This window comes from Sciurus vulgaris (assembly GCF_902686455.1).
Source record: "Sciurus vulgaris genome assembly, chromosome: 7".
Taxonomy (NCBI): domain Eukaryota; kingdom Metazoa; phylum Chordata; class Mammalia; order Rodentia; family Sciuridae; genus Sciurus; species Sciurus vulgaris.
In genome coordinates this window covers 10,825,816-10,850,335 of record NC_136467.1, presented here as the reverse complement: position 1 = coordinate 10,850,335, position 24,520 = coordinate 10,825,816, and the positions used below count along the sequence as shown (strand labels likewise).

Here is a 24,520-nt window from a genome sequence, read left to right as displayed (position 1 = left end):
TAATACTAGTAATTGTAAAGATAACTCAATTGAGAAATTGCTTCGAGTCTTAAATCACAGGAATTTTAAAGTGTATAAATTTTAATTTGTATATATATGTTTGATAGATAAAAGTACCACAAAATATTCAGTACAAGACTCTGTGTCATAATCATATTACATTAGCATAAAAATTTGAAAACGGAAGTAGACTGGAAATAAAGTTTTGAAGAGAAAACAAAATATAATTTTTGTTTGCTGAAGATGAGCACTTGTTTGTGGATTGCTTAAATAGATGACGGAGAAAACAAACTGTGATGGAATTTAGATTTCATTTAGATACATTTAAAAGAGTGATGTCAGAGTTTTATTTACAATATACTAGAAAGTACCAGTTTGAAACAATATTTAAATTTATGATCAAGTTAAAGATATCAGTTCTAACTTGTAAAGAAGAACATAGTTCTCTAAATATTTTTAGAGTCCTTGAGCAAAAACTTTATGATGTCTTTAGCATGTGTTGCCCAATTTTGTTTTGTTCTTTAGTCTGGATATCTTAAGGGATAATCAGAATGGGTTTTCTGAGCTCCCTAGGAATCCAGGGACATTAACTGAGTTTGGGTCTTGGACCAAGTAGGACCACGATTTTCATCTACAAATGGAATGGTAGAATTGGATGTTTGCTTGAAATATTTGATTCCTTTCTGAGACAGTATGATGGCAAAAACTTTCTTATGCGTGTTTACCATAATCTTTTAAGTGTATGATCTTTGTATTCAGAGAGAAATAGGTTCAAAATCAGTATCTCCTGGGTGTGTGACCTGGAGCAGGTTGCCCAAGCTCCCTGAGCCTGTTTCCTCCTATCAAAAGGAAATTCAAATGCCTAACTTGGAGGTTCCATATGAAAATGGAAACATAAACAGACCGGGGGCGCACGGTGCCACCTGGTCCCCCTTCAGGAGCAGCATCTTTGCCTCAGCTGCTGGGGTGTTGACAGGGCGTGGCCCACAGCGTCCCCCCTCTCCATTTTGGCCCAGATTTATAACCCTCTCAGGAGACAGCAACTTGTTGATGCCAGCTCAAAAGGTACAACCCTCTTGCCTCAATTCAGGAAGACTCTGAAGAGTTATCCCAAACCCACGGTCTGGGAGGATCAACTGAGGTTTCCTCAAGGTGACACAATTGTCTCCTGCGCATGGATCTCCCCTGCTTAGAGCTTTCTGAGAGCTCCCAGTTGTCTTGAGAATGCAGCCTGAATGCCTGTCATTTCCCACAAGGCCCCGCAAGGCCTAGCCGTTGCCTGTCTCTCCTACTGCTGCTTCTGCCCACTCCTCCCCTCTAACCCCATCCCGGCCACCCTGGCCTTTAGGATCCCAGGCTCTACACTTACTCTTCCCTCCACCTGGGACACTTGACTTCCTGGGTTTTGCCTAACTCGTTTCATTCCTCAGGTCACCTCCCCAGAGGCCTACTCGAAAATCCCCCCTAACTGCACCCCAGTCCCTCTCTGTCCTCTAGCCCTTTCCATTCTTCTTCATAGCATTTATCATTGCCTGAAATGATAGTCTATGTTCATTTGTTTGTAAGTACTAGAACGTTCCCCAAAGGCAGGAACTTTTTCCACCTTGTGCCCTATGGTACTCCTAACACCTAGAATGCTTGGCAAGAAACATCTGTGGAATGAATGAATTAATGAATCAGAGATAATGTACTCTGAGCACACAACTCATTCAACAGCACATGTCCAGGCCTCAGCAAATGGCACATGTTTTAGTCAACTTGTTCACCGCTGTGACTAAAAGATCTGATCAGAAAAATTTTAGGGAAGAAAAGTTTATTTGAGGGCTCATGGTTTTAGAGGTCTTAGTCCATAGAAGGCCAGTTCCATTCCTCAGGGCTCAAGATGAGTCAGAACATTATGGTAGAAGAGTATGGCAGAGGGAAGCAGTTCATATGTTGATTAAGAAACAGAGACCCTTCCAGCTCGAAGAAGCCAGATCAGTCATCACCCCCTTTCCCTACAGCAGTGAAGGAGTTCCTAGAATTAGAAGGGTAAATGAAGTCAGAATTGGGGACAGGCAGTTAGTGTAGGAATAAGGGATCAGTCAAATCGAGGAAATGAAGTCCAAGAAAACCATCTGCCTTTGGAACTCTGGAAGGAGAATGGACTTTTTACATCTCACCTGCAAAACCAGCCCCAGTCACTCAGGCAGGAAGGAGAGAGAAGGCTTCACAAAGAACTGGAGAGCAAAAGATTTTCTTATAAAAACAGAAACGGGGGAATGTAATGTATAAAGCTGCTCCCCCGCCCATCAGGTGCAGTAATTTTCCCCGCCTCCCAACCACTTGTCAATCTGTGAACATCCTGGCTAGCTATGGGTTCATCAGTCAGCTTGCAAGTATCCTTCTCCGATATTGGTCCCCTCTTAGCCCAGCAGAATTCAACTGTTTTACTGTAGCTTCCCCGCCATCTTTTCCCATGCTTCTGTCTGTCCTCCTCACTTTTCTCTATCCTTCTGGCTTTCCACTCTCTCTAGCGTGCGCCCTTTCTTTTCCTTTCTCTTTTCCTCTCATTTTCTCTCTTACCCTGCAGGGAGACACTGTTTGCTTAATAAATTCCCTTATGTGAAAAAAAAAAAAAAAAAAAGCAGAGAGACTCCACTCTCCAGTTACAAAATATATGCCCCGTAGCCCCGCCACCAATGGACCGCCTCCTCCAGCCACGCCCCATCTGCCTCCAGTTACCACTCTGTTAATCCCATCAGGGATAAATTAACTGATTAGGTTAAGGCTATAACTCAATCATTTCTCCTCCAAATCTTCTTGCACAATCTCGCATGTGAGCTTTTGGGGGACACCACATCTAAACCATATCTTTCCAACTCAGACAGTGAATGTCAGAGAGAATCCTTCTTCTCTATGCCTTTCAGTGGTGCAAGGCACAAAATCGCTAAGTATTTCTTAATTAGACTTGACTTGTTCTAAAGCCAATGGACAGAGAGAACTGAGATTATTTTTGTCCAAATTGACTGCTTGGTTCACTTTCATTCAAATAGCCAAGACTCTATCACAGCACATCAAGTCTATTAACTATGATCAGGCTCCATCCATCATTTCCCAAGGATAGAACCTATTGGAGCCTTCCCTCCAAAGTCATCCTGGCTGCCTGTGGAGGCAGAGGGTTGCTCTGAGGCCCTATGTGACATTTCTTCACTCTAATTATTAAACATTTTAAAATATTACTCAATAATCTTTTAGGAACCACTAAGAGTAGTAATAGATGTGATCTTTGCCCTCAAATCACCTGAAGTCCAAACGTGTCAAAGCAGAAGAAAAAAGAGCAGCCCCATTATTCTGTACCTTTTCTTTAACCTGTTCCCATGGCCCTGGGCGATTGCCCCTTTTCTCTGAGCTGGGTTCCCCTCAAGGTCTGACAGTCATGAGCTGCCTGGTGTTCCTACCTGTTTGACATCCATTTTCTTGTCTTTAAAATGACAGCACACTTATGAATTCTGTAGCATGCAATATCTCTTGCTTGGCCATGTTCAGGGAGGAGGAAATACATCCAAGCAACTTAAATGCCTTGTTTTCCCACCATTCAGTTGTCATGGGTCTGTTCAGTGAGACAGGCCTTCAGCAGGTTTTATAGAAGTTGGTGATAACTCTTTGCTCTCTTCCCTTTTTGCAGATGCAAGAAGACCTACCAAAGGGAAGTCATGTCGTTTTTAATAGGAATTTTTTTAAAGGAAGGGAAGGATGGCCAACAGCTGGATTCCAGGCACCAAGCTAGGGAAGGTCACGTTGTTTTGGAATTGAATCCACACAATGACATTTTGAGATAGCTGATGTAGTCCTCAAGTTATAGGCGAAGAAGGAGGTTGACGAGATTAAGCAATGTACTTTGGGTTTATTGCCCAATGAGTACTAAACCAGGATTTGAACCAAGCTCCTCTGATTCCCAAGTCTCCGTGGGCCCAAGCTTGGTTCCGCCTCGCCTCTCTCCCTTTTTCTCTCTCTCTCTGAACTAGGGATTGAACCCAGGGGCACTCTACCAGTCCTTTTTATTTTTGAGGCAAGAGTCTTCCTAAATTGCTGCGGGGCTTGTTGAGTTGCCCGGGATGGCCTCGGCCTCCCAAGTTGCTGGGATTACAGATGTATGCCACCATACCTGGCTGCTTATCTCCTTAATAGCGCCCTCTCTGCTCTGAATTCACTTTTAAAAGAAAAAAACACAACTATAAAACATTGACTGACCAGATTAAAAATATCATCCATCTACAACAATTAAAATAGAATGAGGAACAGTAAACTTGTACAGTTCAGAAACAAACTCAAGTATTGATAAAGGGAGTTTTACAAATCAGGAAAGGAAAAACTAATTTGTCTTATAAATGGTATTGGAAAACCTAATTAGTGAAGCAATTAATAGATGCCCAGTGTTTATAATTTGGCGATTGTGAAATTAAATAAGATAACACATGTTCTCCAGCTTCTATGGTGACTACTGAGAAAAGAGGATAACTTTCTGAGTTCTGGCCTTCTTTTTTTGTACTGGGGATTGAACCTGGACTTCTTAAACCTCGAATCCATATACCACTCCAACCTTAATTCCTCATACAATCTCTCCTATGATACTTTCAAATTTACAAAATGCTTTCACTACCCCATTACTACAGGGCAGGTGTTATTATTCTCAATTTCTATAAATGGACAGACTCAGAGAGGTTAAGTTCACAGCTGGCAAGGTCCTGTGAAACTCAACAAGGCTTCCTAATTCTTTGTGTAGTGGTCTCACAACTAGACTCTATATTTAGTCTCTCCCTCCCCACCCCCATATTCACACCACACAATTCAGCAATGGAAAACAAAAAACATTGGCAATTAACACAGTGAGTATGCTCATTTCTCTGTATTACGGATCTTTGTCCACAGCACACCTATCTTGCAGTTACAATCACAGTTTAATTACAATTTAGGGGCCCATTTTTCCACCTTACATGGTATCCTAAGTCAGCAACACTGTTTATGGTTTGCAGCAAATGACTGATGAACATCTGTGCTGTCCCTTGCAGCTCCTCTTCTTTAAAGTCTCCATGTAAATCTCCATCTCTAATCCAATTGCTCTTAAACGAATTTCATTCACTTGAGTGAGTGCGTTCAGTTGTGCTTCTCTTTACAGGCAGCCGTTGATGTCTTCCTAGTGCACGAGGAACCAAACGATGTGTTTCGTTTCCTCTGCTTCCCGGGCCCCTCCCTCCGTGAGGGGCCAACAGCTCTTCTTCTGCAGGGTCTGCCCAGGTGTAAGGAGGTGTCTGTTGCTTTCCTGGAGTTTCTGACCATGGCTTTCCTCACTCCTTTTTTAACCTGTGGCTTCCCAATTTAGCTTCCCCAGGACAGTCATCACTAAAACCATGATTCACCCCCATGATTTCCTCCCTGGCCAGGAAGAAATGTCAAACTGAACATTTTCATCACCATTATGTATACAGTGTGATTCATGGAGAAGAGACTGCCTAACCTATTAAATAGGCCATTGTTCTCGGTCGTCCGCTTGGTATTTTTAAAGAGGCATTTTACATTCTTGATGATCTATCTGCCCCATTTCCAGAGATGGAAATGGCCTCCCAGAAGCACATCCTGATTTGACTGGGTCTGTTTGGAAACAAGAGAGAGAGAAAGAAGGAAAGATAGATTTTTTTATCAGTGCCTGTTCCTTTTTTTAAAAAAAAAAAAAAAATTTAGTTATAAGTGAACACAATATCTTTATTTTATTTATTTATTTGTATGTGGTGCTCAGGATCGAGCCCAGTGTCTCACACGTGCGAGGCGAGTGTTATACCACTGAGCCACGACCCCAGTACCCTCAGAGCCTGTTCTTAATGCTCCTTATTAAGGTCAAGTCTAGTCTGCTTTAAAATAGGGAGTTAGGAGGTCTCGACAAAGTGGAATTCCCCACAACTCCACAGAGATCTCCAAAGGAAATGCACATTCCCTGCCCTCAAGAAGTAGATTCTCTAAGCAAGTCTTCTGGCAGATAAGCACACTGGCAAAATCTGCTGCAAGCACATGATATAAAATGACGATTATAATGACGATTTTGAAAAAAGTTGATTTTGATCAGGTTATAACTGTGAAGTGTTATTTATTTAAAACAGAGGTGATAAAACTACAGAATGGTAACAACAATAGTAATAATCAAGAAAGAGGCGATTGTTATTGGATTTTGCTTTCAGACATGGAATTGTGAGAGCTTTGTGCAAGAGGAAGGGCAAGAATTACTTTTTCCTAGGAACTTATTTTACCTATCAATAAATTCAGCTGCTTGGGGTTTTGCCATTAGGAGCCTGAAGAAAAGATGTTCTAATTTCATTTGGAGAGCAAAGAAGGATGACTTTTGTTCAGCACATTATGGACGGGGCATAACTTTTCATGACCCAGCTGAGATGGGTTAGGAATGGCCAATGTTTGAACGTTATGCCTTTGTGAAGTGTGGGCATTGTCAATAGCTGAAAGTTATGGTAGCCATAATTCAGAAGAAGGAACAGCAGCTCCATCCTGAGAAACGCACAGTAGCAGAGTGGTAGCAAGCCTAGTTGCCAGCGTTGTCAGTAGCTGTGATTTCATTGTATTGATTGTCCCTGTGAAACACGAGGTTCTTTATCTGAGTCATTTGTATAGGTGTCATATTGGGTTAATTGCAAAGCAATTGGATTTAATAATAATATAATAGTGTATCCATGTACATCGATTCCTAGGATTGTGAGATGTGAATTGCACTTGATCATGAGGTTGTTCTTCCCAATGCTGCGGGATGAGCAAGTCCCAGGCTAATTGTGTAAATTTAAGGTGCCTAGAGTGAGCCTTAACTTATATGCCAGTTTGGATTGTTATTGCAAATACTCTACAGGCCTGGAACATGATTGGTTGTAATGGATGCCCTTGAACTTGAATTGTTTTTAAAAGCATAGCTCTGTGTTCTGTTAACAGCATGCCATTAAGATCAGTACCAGTGTAAACACAGTAGAATAAAGGCTTTCTGTTGGCTACGTTCTTACAGAATTTCATAGTTTCTAAAATTATTTCAGTCTTAGCTAAATTGCTTTGTCTTAGTCTGCTGAGTAAGGAATGCAAGAAAGATGGTACTCAAAACGGGCAGACTTCCCTGAAAAGCACGAACACATACTGAAGAACCAAACCAATGACTGAGTTAATGTTATCATAACTGAATAAGTACATTTCCACAGGTTTTTGTAGGTGGTGGGTTTTGGTTGCTATTTGTTTTTTTGTTATCAGGGATTGAATTCAGGGGCACTTAATCACTGAGCCACATCCCTGGCCTTTTTTTTTATTTTGAGACAGGTTTTCCCTAAGTCACTTAGGGCCTCACTAAATTGCGGAGACTGGCGTCAAACTTACTATCCTTCTGCCTCAACCTCCTGAGCAGCTAGAATTGCAGGCATACACCACTATGCCCAGCTCCATAGCTATTTTTATGTTTAACCCATTTAGTACCATCATCCCAAGGTGGAACATGTATAAAAACTTGAAGATAATTATATAATAAAATTAAGAATATAATTATAATATAATAATAGTAATTAATGTCATGTATATAAGACCTAGATGATGATTTCAGAGCTATTTTAATGCAACTATGTCAATTTCATTGAAATATTCAGAGGATTGAAAACTTGGGACTTAATGGGTTAAAACTGATGGATATTTTCAACTTTTCCAGTGGAAGACTATTCCCTTCCAAGACAAATGAAGCAAGGAAAAATCCTGATATTTAAGGGGAAATTCCACATCTAAATGATGATAGAAAAAGTAAAGAAAATTTTTCAAGACAAATCTGAGTAGGAAAACTTAAGAGGAGTTAGAGAAAGAAGAAAAAGTAGGAGGAGGAGAAAAAAGAGAATGAGAAAAAGGTAAGTTGGAAAACAACGTTGAGCGACATGGTCAGTAGTGCCTGGCGTACGTATTCCAGGCACCCAGGAAATGTTCTTGAACCAAGAATTCCATCGACCAAGCTTTAAAGGATGTTGGAAAAATGAATTGTCTCAACTGGTGTCTGGTATGTCTAACTAGGAATAGTAAAATTCCTTAGTTTAGACCAAACTTCGCTACATGGATTTATACTAAAACATTGCCTTCATCAGTGATATTTATTTTATCCATTGTTATAACTAGTACAATTGTTTCAGCATTTCTTAAAATCATTTGACTTCATGGTGAAGTTAGAGCCGTAGCTGAAGAATCACTGACGTTCGCAGCACACCCAAACTCAGGATGTGAAATCCTTCTCCCAAAGCCGCGGTCGTTGGCACCTGATGCCTCTCATTTCCCTCCACTCAGATGAAGTTGACTTTCTTACCAAGTTCAAGACAAAATTTCTGAGCCCAGCACAGTGGTGAACACCTATAATCCCAGCTGCTTGTGGGGTGATTAAGGCAGTAGGATTCCAAGTTCAAGACCAGGTTGGGCACCTTCAGGAGACCCTGTTTCAAAATAAAATAAAAAGTGTTGGGATATAGCTCGGTAGCAGAGCACTTGCCTAGCATGTGCAAGGCCCTGGAGTCAACCCCTGGGACCAATAATAAATAAATAAATATGTTTAGTACTAAGTAAAAACAAAACTGAATACATTCATTTAATAAGTGTACTTATCTATGAAGATATCAGCTATGTTTATTAGTTCCTTACAGGTTGGGCTTTCCATGAGCACAGAGCAAAGCTACAAGGTGGTTTTTAAATGTTTCCCACAATGCATTTGTGACAGTATGTTACTGGTTGAGATGGAGTCCCCTTCTAAATGCTAATGAACGAGGTGACCAAGCTCAAAGCTATTCTGGGCTGCAGTTGACAGCTGAATCAGCTGAAAGAAACAGCAGTGACAGAAAAGAAGAGAAGCCCCCGTTGTCTTTTGCAGATCTTTATTTTAATTTGATGTGGAGGCAGTGATAACATTGCAGACTGAGAAGGTTTTAGGAACCTAGGAAATTCTAAAAGGGAAGCCTGAGGGAGATTGAATATGCTACTGGGAGGAAAATTGATATTTATGGGTCCCGTCGCATGCGTGGTATTTTGCAGTGTAACAGGGCAACAGGAGTCAGTGTCCTGTCAATCTCTTGGCCTTGAAATTTCACCATGTAGAGGGTAGACTCTGAGTTTACCTCATCAAAGCAAGACTCGGGGTAAGTTGAAATAATAAAATGAAGAGATTTAAGCAAGAATCAACAAATGAAAAGCAGTACAATGAATCTTGCCATACTACTCAGACATTTATGTAGCTCCTCATAAACACTCCTGTTTTATAAAAGAGCACAGAATTTTTTTTCCAGCTATTATGATGAAATTTGGACCCAAGAAAAGTTTAAAAACGATGAAATACTATTCTCTTTCTAAGATGATCCTTCCTCTGAATAGATGGGTGCTATTTACATTTTATGTATTTTATGGGCCTCTTTTTCTTTGTTCAGAAGATTTTATTTATTGTCGGGAGAAACAAAAATTGAAAACTCTATTTGCTTTTCGTTCCTCCAAGTGCCACCCTTCCTGTGACTGCCGCATCTCTGGCGGCTCACCATTGGGACAGAGGAAAACAGGATGCCTCTGGCGTTCGTGCAAAAGCTCACCAAGCTGCTCTGCCCTCCCAAGTCTGTGTCCCAAGCCAGACACGGGCTAAAATATTGGTCTGGGGGAAGGAGGAAGGCGGGGCAAGACTGCAAAATGTGACCTGGCAGCCCCTGGGGGTTGGTGCTCGGGTCCCAGGCTCCGGTTCCTCTCTCAGGAAAGATTTGCAGTGTTATCCTGTCACGGAACAAATAGAAGCACGACCATCATTGCACAATCTCTGCAGCTGATGGCGCATGCCGATTGCATGTTCCTGGTTCTATCACATGTCCAGCCCTTGCAAATGCTTCTCCCTCAGGGACCTCGGGATGTTGTGCGGGTTTGTTCTTGGGGAAGGAACATAAAGGGGAGAGAGCTGGAGTTTGGGGAAGGGTGTTGACACAGCTGCCTGCCACCCAACTCATTGCTGGGCCACCTCCCTTTGCACGCCCCGTCACTTGTCGATGTCTGCAGGGACCGTATTTCAAACTCAAAAGTGGGGGCACCCACTCTAGCCATTATGACTGCATGTGCAGAGCCCTGGTTATATTCAAAATCAAAACAGTCCCAGAAGATCTAGAAGGGGGCATTTCTTCCTGTTCACCCATCTATGAAAATCTACCTCACACAAGTGTCCTCCTTTCAAGAAAACACTTTGGGCAGGGGGTGCTGGGGTTTGCACCCAAGGTGCTCTACCACTGAGCCATGTCCCCAGATCTTTTTTTTTTTTTTTTCCAGACAGGATCTCATTAACTTTCCCAAGTTGTCCTCAAATTTATGATCCTCCTGCCTCAGCCTCCTAAGTAGCTGGGATTATAGGCACACACTCCTGCACCCAGCCAAGAATACATAACTATTCTAATGGAATGGAACTAACAATTTCAAAAATAATCTTATGTTTATTATGTCGATTTATATCTATTGGATGTATTATATTATAATTTCATCCATACAATTTCTTAAATTTTACCATGCAAAATAAATCAAGCCTCTGTTACTTTTACAAAAATATAAAGGGAGGAAGTTTTTTTTAAAAGTACCCAGATATGTTACAGTATTAGAAATAGAAGTAGTGTGTATGTTTTCATATTGTAGAGAAAGGTTTACCATAATTATTTATTTGTTGGTTCTTGAGAATTGAATGCAAAACTTGCACATGTTACCTACTGATTGTTCCGTGGAGCTACACCACCAACCTTTTTATCCACCATTTAACATGCCACATTATGGGATTTTTAGTTTTCTAAAATCGTTCATGTTTATAACTCTCATGAACCTCCAAAGAGATCATCAATAATCTATAAAGGTAAAATTAAATGAGTAAAGAGATAATCTATAATTTGTTTATTTCAGCAATTACATACCAAGACCATAGATGAGAGGATAACATACCTAAAGATCCTCTAGTTACACTTCTAAAATCACAAGCCAAGTCAGGAATGGCACCCAGTGGCTGTGCCATCTTATAGAAACAGTGGCACTGCCTTGTAATTGATGCCTGGTGTTTTCTCACCTCCCATTTGCATCCCTGTTTTGTAATGGAATCGTGCCACTTGGAAGTCTGAAGGGATCAGGCATTGTGCTTCCCTTCCCCCACCCATGTCCATTGACATTTCCTCTCTGTGTCATCTGGTCTTTGCTGGAGCAGATACAGAGAATAGAACATTTCCAATACCCATGCTCACATTGTCAGGAAGTTTATTATTACAGCAAACCAAAATTAATTCATCACCCCTAACTTCCAATCTTTGGCTTTAAATATGCTCTGGAAAGGAATGAAAAATAAATTTAGCCCCAGGTTCCATGAACATCCTTCACATACCAGCTCCTCAGCTTGTCCCACACTGGACTGTCTTCTACTCAAATAGTCTCCAGTCCTCCAGGTGGTTCTGGGCATTTCGGCCTCTTCTCTTTCTTTCATTTGATCAACTTCTACTGACGCCCCACCCTGCTTAAAGCATTGTGCTGCACACTGTCTATCCAACAATAAGCAAAAGCAGATGCATATCCTGAGGATCTCCTGAATCAGGACAGGGAGACCAGCATTTACGGGGGACTCACCCTCTGAAGGGACCACAGAAAGCTCAGACAAGCTCCTTGAAGGAAATTCGCCATTCTGTGCAAGCCTGTGATGAAGGAATCTACATCAAGAAGTGGCAGTACTAAGTGGGGAAGGGAGGACAGGAGGGAACGACATGTCCAGACCCTGAACAGAGTGGCCACGTAGCATGTTCAAAGAATAATCTGCTTAGGGTACAGAGAATGAAAGATCAACAGAGGAGAGAACATGATGGGGAGCCTCTGGGTCTGTTAAAGGCTTTGACTTGGGGCTGCGGTTGTGGCTCAGTGGTAGAGCACTTGCCTAGCCCATGTGAGGCACTGGATTCGGTTCTCGGCACCACATATAAATTAATTAATTAATTAATTAATTAATTAATTAAAAAGGCATTGCGTCCATCTACAACTAAAAATATTTAAAAAAAAAAAAAAAAAAGGAGGGTTTTGACTTTAATCCTCAAAACAATAGGAACTCTGAGGAGGGTGGCAACCTGCATAGCTGGTCACCAAATACTTGGGCTTCCTTTTCTCCAGTGTTCTTCCCTCTCCAGGAGGACTACACATCTCTTCCCCGTTGAACTCAGAAGAGGCTTTGTGACTTGCATTGGTCAGTGAAATGTGGCAGCAGAGACATGTGTCCCTTCGGGGCAGAAGCTTTAAGGACCAGTTTGCAGGAGATCCCTCCTCTCCTCTCTCCCATAGCCAGCGATGTTCCAGAGAGGCGGGCAGCTCCACCAGCCTGAATTCCAAAGTGAAGTCTCCGTGGGACAGAGCCACAAACACACTGATGATGAGCAAGAGGACGCTGCTGACAAAGCTAATGAGATGTCCCTGGGTCATTGGTTGCTGAAGTATTACCTCACTTATTCAGACATAAATAAAGAATTTTATGAAGCCTAAGGGAACACGCCTATCTTATTCAAATGCCATAGGCTGGATGGTTTAAGCAACAGACATTTATTTCTCATATTTCTTCTGTTCTCATAGGCTGGGAAAACCAAGATCAAGGTGCCAGCAGATCTGGTGTCTGTGAGGGCTCACTTCCTGGTTTGCAAATGACTGTCTTCTCACTGTGTCTGCACGTGGTGGAGAACAGAGAGAGGAAGTCTCTTCTTACAAAGGCACCAGTTCCATTCACAAAGGCCCCACCTCCAAATAGTATCACCTTGGGGTTAAGCTTTCAATATGCGAATTATGGGGGAATGCAAACGTTCAGTCCCTGTGTTAGCGACTGTTCCACTGCGCTAACAAAATACCTGAGATAATCAATAGGAACGTTGTTTTGTTTTGTTTTTGTTTTTGTTTTTGTTTTCTGGGTGGTGGGGGTAGCGGGGACTGAACTCAGGGACACTCGACCACTGAGCCGCGTCCCCAGCCCTATTTCATATTTTGTTTAGAGACAGGGTCTCACGGAGTTGCTTAGCACCTCACTTTTGCTGAGGTTGGCTTTGAACTCGTGATCCCCCTGTCTCAGCCTCCAGAGCCACTGGGGTGACAGGCCTGCGCCCATCAAGAAAAGGTTTATTTTGACTCACAGTTTCAGAGATTTCAGTCCGCGACTGCTTGGCCCCATTGCTTTCTGACCGGTGGCAAGTCAGACCACCATGATGGGGGCCAGGGCAAAACTGTTCCCCTCGCTGCAGCTGGGAAGCAAGGGGTGGGGGAAGAGCCAGGTCCCCTCCCAGGGCACACCCACAACGACCCAACTTCTCCCCACCAGGCCTAAAGGTCCCGACACTCCCCAGTGGGCTAGGGACTGTCTTCCACATACAGGCCTCTGGGGGACACTTATCCAAACCACAGCAATCTATAAGAATAATGAACTCTGTTTTAAAAAGGTAAGTAACTGCTATTCAGAAAGCAGACTGAAAGGAAACAAAAGGAGATTCTAGAAAACAAACTAGGAAGTAATGAAAGTAAGAGATAATAGTCAATTAGACAACGGTGAGCACAGAGCTAGAAAGAAGAGAGCTGGGCCTGGTGGCTACAATCCCAGCAACTCAGGAGGCTGAGGTAGGAGGATCACAAGTTCAAGGCCAGTCTCAGCAAATAGGGAGGCCCTAAGCAACTTGGCCAGATCCTGCCTCTATATAAAATACTAAAAGGGCTGGAAATGAGGCTCAGTGGTAATGCATTTCTGGGTTCAATCTTCAGTACCAAAAAAAGGTAGATATTTTCAGAACTCAGTGATGGATTTGGATTCTTCAGGAAGGGTGGGAGGATGGAGAAATGGTGGCATACAGAGCAATGTCTACATTTCTGGCTAAGTTTCAGGTGGATACTGGTGAATCATGATGAAATGGGTAAAACCAAAGAAGGACTCAAGAGAAAAGATCATAAAATTAGTTTAGAACACGTTAAATCCGAGGTGATTTTGAGACAGCCAAGTGATGCTGAGTGGGCAGTTCTCCAGGTACAGGAAAGATCAGGTTAGATCAAAAACAAAGGAGGCACTGACCTAGGCAGGTGGCAACCACAGGCAGCAGGGAGACAGTAAAATACAAGAGATGAGGGAGATTTCCTGACTAGTGTGGAGAAGCCCCTGAAGTCAACATCCGAGTTATTATACTTCCTCATATTAAGAAGCACCAGCCAGGGCTGGGGTTGTGGCTCAGTGGCAGAGTGCTCACCTAGCACACATGAGGCCCTGGGTTGGAGCCTCAGCATCACATGAAAATAAATAAATAAAATAAAGTGTATATATATATATACCAGCCAAAGAGGAGAGAAGAGAAGCAGGAGAATACAGTGTGTCAGAAGCTCCAGGAGACAATGATGACTTTCAAAAGGGCAGGCACCGACAGCATTGAGCCCACTCAAAATTCCAGAAAAGTGAGAATCCAAAACCTCCGCTGCACACGGTGACATGAAAGTCACTGGTGGCCTCCGACCAAACTGGCTGTTACCAGATGAGGAGGCAGAAGCCCTCCACATGGGGCCTGTGGCAGGAGAGGAGGATGAGCGGAAGGCCCGGGCAATCGGTGACTGCTTCCCCACAGGAGGACCAATCTCTGCAGGGTCTCCTGTCCTGCAGACAGACAGGAAGGGGCCCTGCCTGCTTCCTGTACTGGTTCCTTGGCCCTCAAGCATGATAAAACCATTTTTAAACATCATTTTGTGGATAGTTAGGAAAACAAGATTAAACACAGATACCATGACATTCAGTTATAACACTAAGCAAACTCAACAACGTTATTCCCATTAATTTAATGTAATTTAATGAAAAGAACATACCCCAAACCCACACACAATGTAAAAAAGAAAGAAAAGAAAGAGAAATGACTTTCCACTGATTAAAAAATAATAAGTACATAGTCTTACTTTTAATTTGGAGTAGTTTTATTTTGAGATGGGGAAAGAATCCTCCCTTCTTATTTTTCTTAATGTCTGTTTCGGATTGCTCTCACGAATACTATGGCTAAGAATTTCTAGCTTATTCGTTTATAAAAGAATCTGATTCTCTTTGTGTTTTTAAAAATTCCTTGGCGAATCCCTCTTCTGAACTGTCTTGGAGACCCAGCCTTTTCTTGTCTTTTCTTTCTCACCCACGCTGACCACCTCAGAGACGACGTCACTGCCGCCTGCCTCAGTCTCTGCCCGTCTCCAATTCATTTTGCATAAGCACCAGCCTGCCAGAATCCCATTCCTAAAATTCTGTTTTAATCACGTCTCTGCCTTTTCAAGAACTTACATGAACTTTCTCATCACATGAAACATGAAGTTTTCTACTTAGAACCCAGAACTTTCCGCCGATCTGTTCCCAGTTGACTTATTCCATGGTTTCAACTACTTGCAGAGTAAACGTTTCCTCTGCTTCCCCAGGTGGGGGACTCAGATCCCGTTTCCCCCTCCCACCTCTGCTGCTATTTGTCCTTCCCTCTATCTTCCCTTTGTCTGAAATAGAAATTGTTAACTTTCTAAAATAAGTTAGCCAGTTTAAAAAAAAAAACTAATTTTTTGGAGGTTTTGCTATGCAAGCTCTTCATATGAATTCTCTCCTTTAATGCTCAGAATAGCCCTTTGAGGTAAGCAACACTTTGCAGATGATGAGATTAAGTTAATTTATGTAAAGCACCTAGAACAGTGCCTTCCCATATTAAGGATTCAATCAATGTTGACTGTCATTATGCTTATTAGAGAGATTGGGTCATTTTCCCAGATAACACAGCAGAAAGTGAAAGAGCTAGAATTCAAACTGGCTTCAGAGTTCCTCTCACCCCTAACCTTGACAAGGGCAGAAGGCTGTTTGCCCTACTGCCATCTTGCCAAACTCTCAGCTATTGCTGTTGATGTGGATTTCTGCTGTCTGAATTTCTCAGCGGTTGGAGTGTCTGTTCTAATCTGCTTTGCTCTCGATGGCTGTTTACTTATTTTACTTTTTTTCGGTAAATGTCTTAACCACTACAGCTATATTACAAGTCACTCAAGAGTAAAGACTAGTGGTGTGCTGGTAAGTGTCTAACAACCCGCTCTCAAGGAGGGGAGAGAACTTAGTTTCAGAGTTTGCTGATTTCAGTGGTTATGAATTCTCCTAATTTTGAGATATCAAAGTGAAGTCAACCAACTCAAAGTTCCTGAAATTTAACATCCAGTTCTTGCAAGTTGGTACCAGCCAGTTGTAGCACACTTCTAGAACTCAGGATTGTATCTGATACCAAATTCCCTTGGATCTGTCTTGGTTCCAAAGACATAACCACATATTTGGAGCTTCTATTTCAAGGTTGCAAATTATACATAAGAATTTATTAGCATACTTCCCCAAATCCCTTTGAAATGATGATACACAAAAACTAATACTTTCATATTAGTGCAAGAACAAGAAAGGGTGCCAACAGCCAATTGGAAAACATAAAAAAATTATGAAAGACAAGGTAGCAGATGGAATCCTATTGATGGATAAGCCAAAGGAACCCATAACTGAAACGGGCAGGGTGAGGGCCGCTAGGAGATGGGAACCATTCTTCCCAGGGATCCTATAGCTCAGCAGGTGTGGGGAGCTGAAGTGGATAGTGGAGCAAATAATCAAGGTAACTAATTAAAGGCTGGGGAATAGCTCAGCCCCTTACATATTTTCTACATATTTTGAGCCTTGTGTTCCGAGCTAAAGGTATCAGAATTTCTTTCTAAACCAAGAGTAATACATCTCTGGGGAGGATCTATGAGGCTGGAGAACAGAGTCTGCTAACTGACTCGGGAGAAAATGGTTACAGCTTCCGCAGTACCCTGAAAATCTACTCTGTTTATTACCATCTCCCCAGGCCTAGGCACAGGGCCTAAAACAAATACCCAATATCTGCTTAGTGAATGAATGGAGCTTATATTTTGTAGACAAATGAATGACTCATTAGGCAACATAATAGCTTAAGTAAATGCATAGATATTCTGGATGACATGAAACCAACCAAAATGTGTTTTAACACCCCATTTGGAGACGAGGGGGAAGGAAATCTCCAACTGGCACAGATGAGAAGTATCAAAGTCAGGGTACAGCCCACCCCACTGCTGAGGACCACCAGGGGATACGGTTCTGGCTGGCAAGACTTGAGCAGAGGTTGGAGTTCTGGGGATGCTTGATTTTCCTGACAGGGGAGATGTCCACAAGGTTTCTTGCTTCCTTTCCCCACCTGATTGTATCCCTGAGGCCAGACATGAACAGCCAGCTCACTGTCATAAAGCAACCAAAGGGTAAAAGCCAGACCTTGGGGTTAGAGGGCAGGAATATATTAGGAACTTGAGGAAAAGGACAGGGATGACGGTTTTGCTGTCCTGCTCTACTTACTACTTTCCTGTTATGTTTGAAAACCAAAACCCCACATTCAGTGATAGGGTACTGGCCCAGCAGGCATGAGGCCCTGGGTTCATCTCCAGCGCCACAAAAATAAATACATAAATAAACACTACCCTGAGTTAGCCACTTGGGTAAAATTTGGTTGCATCCCTAAATGATGGACTGTATATCTGGGAACTTGGGTGGGAGAAAAATATAGTGGAACACAGAAAGTCCAGACCTGAAATACATATGTGTATGAGGTCTGAATGTATATTATCTGCTTGATTTAGGAATCCTGAGCTGAGAAATGACACTAGATTAAAAATCAAGCCAGGACTTTTGAAACCTATAGCGCCCTAACAGTAAAGATGCACACCATTCCATGGGAACACTTTTATATCCTAGGAAGAAAAGAAAAAAAGTAGAAATTACAAGCTTCATCAACACTTAGAGAGCTACCTATAAAATACTCTGAAGGAAACTATGGAATAACTATAGCATGATTAGAGATATAAACAAGGCCATAACAAAACTATAATGAAAGGGAAGACGATATAAAAATGCAACAAACAAGTTTGGAAAAGAACCAAATTGAGTCTTTATAAGTGAAAAACACAGTCATTGAAATAAAAAAAAAAAAAAAAAAACTCAATGAAACAGGATAGTGAACAGATAAGACAAGTGAAGAAAGAGCTATAAACCAGAAGACAGATTTGAGGAGTTTTCTCAGAATGCAGGACAGAGATTAGCTATGAAGGTGTAGCTAAAAGCCTTGGGAAATAGGTAGAGAACGTTCAGTATACATCAGGTAGATGTTCCAGATAGAATGGAGAAGGGGGTACAAAATTTAAGAACATAATAGCTGATATTTTTCCAGAATTAAAGAAAAACATTGATGAGTCATCAGGTTTGAAGCATAGAAAGATCCTAGCCAGGGCATAAAAATTAGAAATTAAAATTTCACAACTCACGATTGGGGTTGTGGCTCAGTGGCAGACGGCTCGCCTCACACGTGTGAGGCACTGGTTCAATCCTCAGCACCGCATAAAAATAAATAAAATTAAATTTCACAACTCAATACACTATGGTGAAACTTTGTGAATGATAAGAAGGGAAATCTTAAAAGTAACCAAAGGCTAAAAGAACATCTCCTAAAAACAGAAAGCAAAAAATATCCAACTAGACCATCATGAAACTTGTCCTGAGTCATAGCAGATATCTATTAGATCACTGGTCCTCTGATCTGTGGGTCTGCAAACATCTGGGTGAAAAATTTTGAACAGTGTTGACCCAGTGAAATACCCCTCCTGATAATTCCAGTGGCCAAAGTCTGGGGCTGAGAGGTCCCTGCCCCCCGCTATTTGCCATCACCGGAAGAAAAGGAGGGGAAAGGGGGATCACATAAGAAATGGTGTCAATGACTGGCTCCCTACCAGCTCCCTGCAGTTCTCACCACGGCTGAGGGTTGGCTGTAAAAGGAAAGGACTCAATTTCAACGGTGACCGCTCTCTACAAGGCTCCTCCCCAGCCTTTCAGGTAGTTGGCCTCCGTTAACTTGGCCAGAGGAAAGAGAAAGTAGAGTATGATTGTGCCTCTTTGACACTGGTCACAGACAGGATCAGAGGGAAACTGCTCCCGACTTGTTTATGGTTAAGTTTATGGCAGCTAAAAATACAGCCCCTGCTCTTCTGTCTTTCCTCAATGTCACGAGAAAGATTTTTCACCAGACACCAAGACCACCAGACCTGACCTCTCTGGCCAGTCCTGCAGAACCCTTCACTGAATCCAGGAGAGTCCCATGAATACTTACAGGACTACCGGACTAGATGATCTCTTGTCACTTCAGCCAGAGGGAGATTCTGAAAGGTCACTTTCCCACAGTATTCCTTTTTGTTGAATTATAATTTACATATTGGAAAATACAGATTATGCAATTCTATTAATTTTGGTGAAAACATACACTCAGGCAAGATACTTAGTCAAGTATAGAGTCATTTTTTTTTTAAACTTTATTATGTAGACACAAGCAATAGCAATGAAGCACAGGAACTTCTTCTATTTCCAAATCTTATATTGGAAATCTTAGAAATATCATCCAGGATTTGAAACTAATGAGATACAATGTAGTAAACAGTATATTGTACCCATCACTAAGAATAGTTCCATTTTCCATGGTCACTTAAATAAGAAACAGTAAATGCCATAAATCACCATGCAGTGATTTGTACTAAATCTTAACATTTATACACTGAAAAAGGTGATTAATCATGCTTTATTTCCTTTTCAAGTTTTCTTATACTGCCACATGAATAAACTGACAGTTTATCTTGTGTCCTATCTAAAAAATCTGGATTAACTGCCTCGACTGAATTCCACTGTAGCAACAGGGGCTCATAGCTACAAACAGCTCTAAGTCAAAGGCAAATAACAACAAATACAGGCACATCTCCCTCTGAAGTTCCTTTATTTTGGTTTAAACCTCTCTTCACAGGCTCTTTTCAACTCTTTGGAGCATTATTAAACGATCCTACTATTGATTTTCTCTGCTCGGTACTGGGGAAAATGGAGTGACTTGCAGCTCTGATGACCGAAGTCCACTCACTGTGCAAGGACAGGTACTAAGGCAGGGGAGGCACCCGAGCCCCTCCCACAACCACCGTGCTCATAACTTAGATTCCAACGCCTGGAAATAGGACAGGTGGGAAATAGGCCACGGAATCCAACTCCTCTCTCTTACTTAAATATAGCACTGCTACTATTTCTGTTTCTTATCGAGAGAGATTTTGGACGCATCGGTGTATTTTGCAGTTCGGCATAAAGCTGTACGTGCTTCATTTCCACCTTTGAAATCCCAATTTCCAAGTGATCACTTTTAGGAAAGCATTCCTCTGTTTTGAGCTTCATTCTCCCTGGGGCTGAGCCACTGAGTAACCAGAGGTTACAGTAACAATCCATCATGCCAGTTTCCATCTTAAAGAGAAAAGCCTTCAAGACAAACAAACCATTTTTTCAAGTGGGTAACAGAAATGAACAGGCATTTCACACAAGAGGAAAAAGAACAGTCTCCTAAGCTCAACCTCATAAATAATCAGGAAAATGCAAATTAAAACCACAATGAGACACCATTTCACACCTCATCAGATTAGCAAAAAAATTATAGTCTGACAATACCAAGTGTTGATGAGGATGTCAAACTACAGAAATTCTCAAACTGGGACAGGGGGGAGGTGTCTGGGAAGGTAACACATCTTGAAAAATAACTGGCATTGCCTAGGAAAGTTGCTGTGCACAACCTAGGTCCCAGGTATTCTCTTTCTAGAAGATACGTACACACACACACACACACACACACACACACACAATGGACTATGTATTAAAATTAGTGCTAATTTTCTTAAGTTTGGTAATTCTGACATACTTAGGAGTGAAATGACAAGATGTCAACATCTTTAAAATGAGGGAACAAAAAATAGAGTCAGGGTGGGGCAAAAGAAAGCTCATGTGATAAAATGATCAACTGTTGGGGCAGTCTCTGGCACAGAGCCTCCTTACTAGCAGCCTAGCCCAGGGACCCTGCCTGGATCCAGTCTGTCTGGACTCAGTCCTCCGCCTACATAAAAACTAGGCGAAAGATGGAAAAAGGAAAAATGAACTTTATGCCATTTGATCAATCTGGGGAGAGGCAATGAGTTTCTTCTGTCTTCCTTCAAAGCTGGCCTTGAATAAAACCTACTTTCCTATCAGTTTGGCTCTGAATATTTCTGAAGCACTGAGCATCGTAACCTAGAATCCCTGACCCACCTCGACCCTTGCCTTAGATTGTCCTGGGGCCCTTAGTAAAGTCTGCAAATCTGAATCAAAGCTCTGCCAGTTATTGATTGGCAACGTGAGGAATTCATTTACTCTCTCTACCTCCATTTAATCATCTGTACAATGGGAGTAACTGTGGTAGGCATGAGATGTTATGAGCACGACATAACATTCAAGTAACGTACTTAAAGCTGCTGCCGCTTTGTTACAGGCTTCCATAAACATTCAGTCTCACCTCTGTTGGCTCCACTTTGCAGATGATATACACTGAGACTTAGGTGAAGTAACTCAGTGGGTCCCTAACTGGCTGTTGGTGGTGGGCACAAGATGAGGAAGAGCATGGGAAGCTGGCTCGCCCAGCAACAGAGAACTGGTGACCGTCCTCACCAGCAGCCCCTGCAACACCTGAGACAAAACAAAAACCCCCATCACGGGTGGACAGATGACTGAGCTGTAGAATGCTATGTGGCTATAAGATGCACTAACAGGCAGACTATTTTTTAAATAAATTAAATTAAAGGCTTCTATTTTATCCTGAAAGATTTTAACTGCTCCAGCAACAAAAGGACTGATTAAGACACTAAAACTACCATGAAGAAGATAAATCAAAAACTGTTTTGGTTTAAAACCACATTGTACTTCCTCACAGCACTTCTGCTAAGAGTGAGAAATTACTGTCTAGATATTTAACAGGTGAATAAACCAAAGAAATAGCAGTTATAAACCAAAGAAATATTCCTACAGTGGACTCATTTGCAGCCATGAAAACAGTGTTTTAAAATGAATGTTCAGCGATGCGGTGGAATGTTCACTATGTTAAATTTAAAAATAGAGGATCCAGGACTGGGGTTGTGGCTCAGTCCAAGCAGGCGTGAGGCCCTGGGTTCAATCCTCAGCACCACATACAAATAAAATAAAGGTATTGTGTCCACCTACAACTAAAAAATGTATTAAAAAAAAAAAGACACCTACAGTTTCCTTTTAAAAAATTAAAGTAAAAATAGAGGATCCAGGCCAGGCGTAGTGGTACAGGCTATGATCCCAGCAACTTGGGAGGCTGAGGCAGAAGGCCAACCTCAGCAACTTAGCAAGGCCCTGTGCAATTTAGTGAGACCCTGTCTCAAAAAATTTTTAAAATTGAGTAGAGTGTTGTGGGTATAGCTAGATGGTGGAGTGTCCCTGGGGGCAATCCTCAATACAAAAAAACAAAACAAAACAAAATCAGAGGATCCAGCCAGGGGCTGGGAGCATCACTTAGAGGTAAAGTGCACAACCAAAAAAGAAAAAAAAAAAAAGAACTTTAAGTTTTAGTTATACATACATACATGTATATTTGTATGCATACGTATATAATATGCATGAATGTATACATGATATATGTACATACACACATTATAATACTGTTGCATAAAAGGTAACTGTATTTATATACATTTATCACAATAAACCTGAAATTTATATACCACATTTTTTTAAAAGTTAAAGTTGGGTTTCTTATGGAGAAATGGGGAATGAATTTTGCCCTTTTTTCCTCTCCCTCATCTGTAAGCTGTATTTTCTTATATTTCCATAGTAAAAATGCAAAACTGGGCTTTGGAGAGTAATTTGTCAGCATCTAAAAATATTGCAGATTGTATACCAACAATTCTGAAACATTTCCTTTCCTGGGTGAAAATCCTGATGTGTACACAATGAGACATATACAAGAAGGTCCATACTGACATTGTTTATAAGAGAGAAAAAGGAGAAACAACCTACATCCATCAACAGAAACTTGTCTAAAAAAGGATCTATAGGCATCAGTTAATAGGAAGGAAGGAAAGCTACTTTAATCAATGTGAATACATCACAAAAATATGGAGTGATGAATCTGCCAATTGCATAAACTTAACCACAATATGTTACATTTATATAAAGATCAGAAACATGCAAAACAACACTACATGATGAATTGTGTGTGTACATATCTGGTTTAAATTTTTTTAATGTATAGGAATGATAAACATCGCTTCTCGGCCTTTTGGCTAAGATCATGTGTAGGAATGATAAACAAATGCAAGGTAATGGTTATCTTTGGAATGCAAAGAAGGGAACTGGGATTAGGAAGGGGGACACAGGAGGTGGGGGCTTCAGTTACATCTCTAACTCTTTTTCTCTTGAGCCAGATAGAGGAGTACAGATATTTGTCTGGAGTTTTATTTGTATGCCTGATGCGTCTCATAATAAAAAGTAGAACTCATATAAGGAAATAAAAATCTAAAGTGTGTCGCTAGATACGTTGTAATTAATTGAATCATAAACCTTTGGAATAACTTAAAAATATTTTCATTTTTTTTAAATTTTCGTCAAAAACAGATTTTTCAAACCAGAAAATTTAATTTCTCCCAAACAGGGTTTTTAATGAGAATATCTTATTATAATTATTTTCCAATTTTGTTTAAAATTTAAACTATTTCCACTGTTACTCTCCTTTCTCAAAAAAAATGTAAAAAAATCATTTAAAAGAGGGGCCCAGAGAAAGACTGAATCTGTAGAAAGGGGTGGTGGTGTTAGTTTTCCAACATATTCTGAGTTCAGGGGGAAATGCAAGGCTCAGGGCAGCCCCGGTGACCAAGGGGCGCTTCCAGCCCGCGCCAAGAGGCAGAGTTACACATTTGCACATGGTTAAACAGTTTCGTCAGGGAAACGGATTTAAACTAGCTTGAAAGAAGGAAAAGAAAACAGTCGGTGCATTCCTCCTTTTCCCCTAGGTTTACCGTACCTGCCAGTCAGCGGCATTTTGCATTCCTGGGAGCTTCGCAACGCCATTAAAATTGCGCGCACGAATCACTCGCCCCCACCCCCACCCGGTGAAGTATATGTGTCTCTTCTGGGATAAATAAGGAGCAACGGTCCCCGGGGGTCTGCACCCTGGGGTGCGCACCCAGGAGGGAGGACGCAGGGTGTCGCCAGGCCTGCTGTCTTGCGGGTGGAGAGCGTGGGGACGGCCTCGCCTCTCCTGTCACCCACCCACCACGATCTGGGGCAACACGCCAGTGGGGAACTTTCTGCCAGCTGAGCAGAGACCCGGCGGCGCAGGGGGTGGGAACGCAGGGTCGCTCGGGGCGGGAAGGGCCAGAGGCAGGACCACGGAAGAGACGAGCTGGCGGGCCGGGGCCTGCGTGGAGGGCACGCCCCGCGCACGGGCTCGCTCTCGCCGGAGCGCCCTCCGGGGCTTCCCGCAACCACAACCCCCTCGCGCCTCTGAGACGCGACCTGCTCGACAACAATCCGGCTCCCGGCCGCTCGGCC

At 42.0% G+C, this 24,520-nt stretch overlaps 1 long non-coding RNA gene across 1 annotated transcript; it reads right to left on the bottom strand.

Annotated features, from left to right (window-relative positions):
• Positions 1–4,873: 4,873 nt before the first annotated feature.
• On the bottom strand, positions 4,874–24,484 carry LOC306665360. Its single transcript, XR_013764991.1, has 4 exons — positions 23,991–24,484; positions 21,465–21,634; positions 8,354–8,477; positions 4,874–5,631 (listed from the first exon to the last, which is right to left on the bottom strand). It is a non-coding gene; the product is annotated as an uncharacterized lncRNA (long non-coding RNA).
• Between the last annotated feature and the right edge of the window lie 36 nt (positions 24,485–24,520).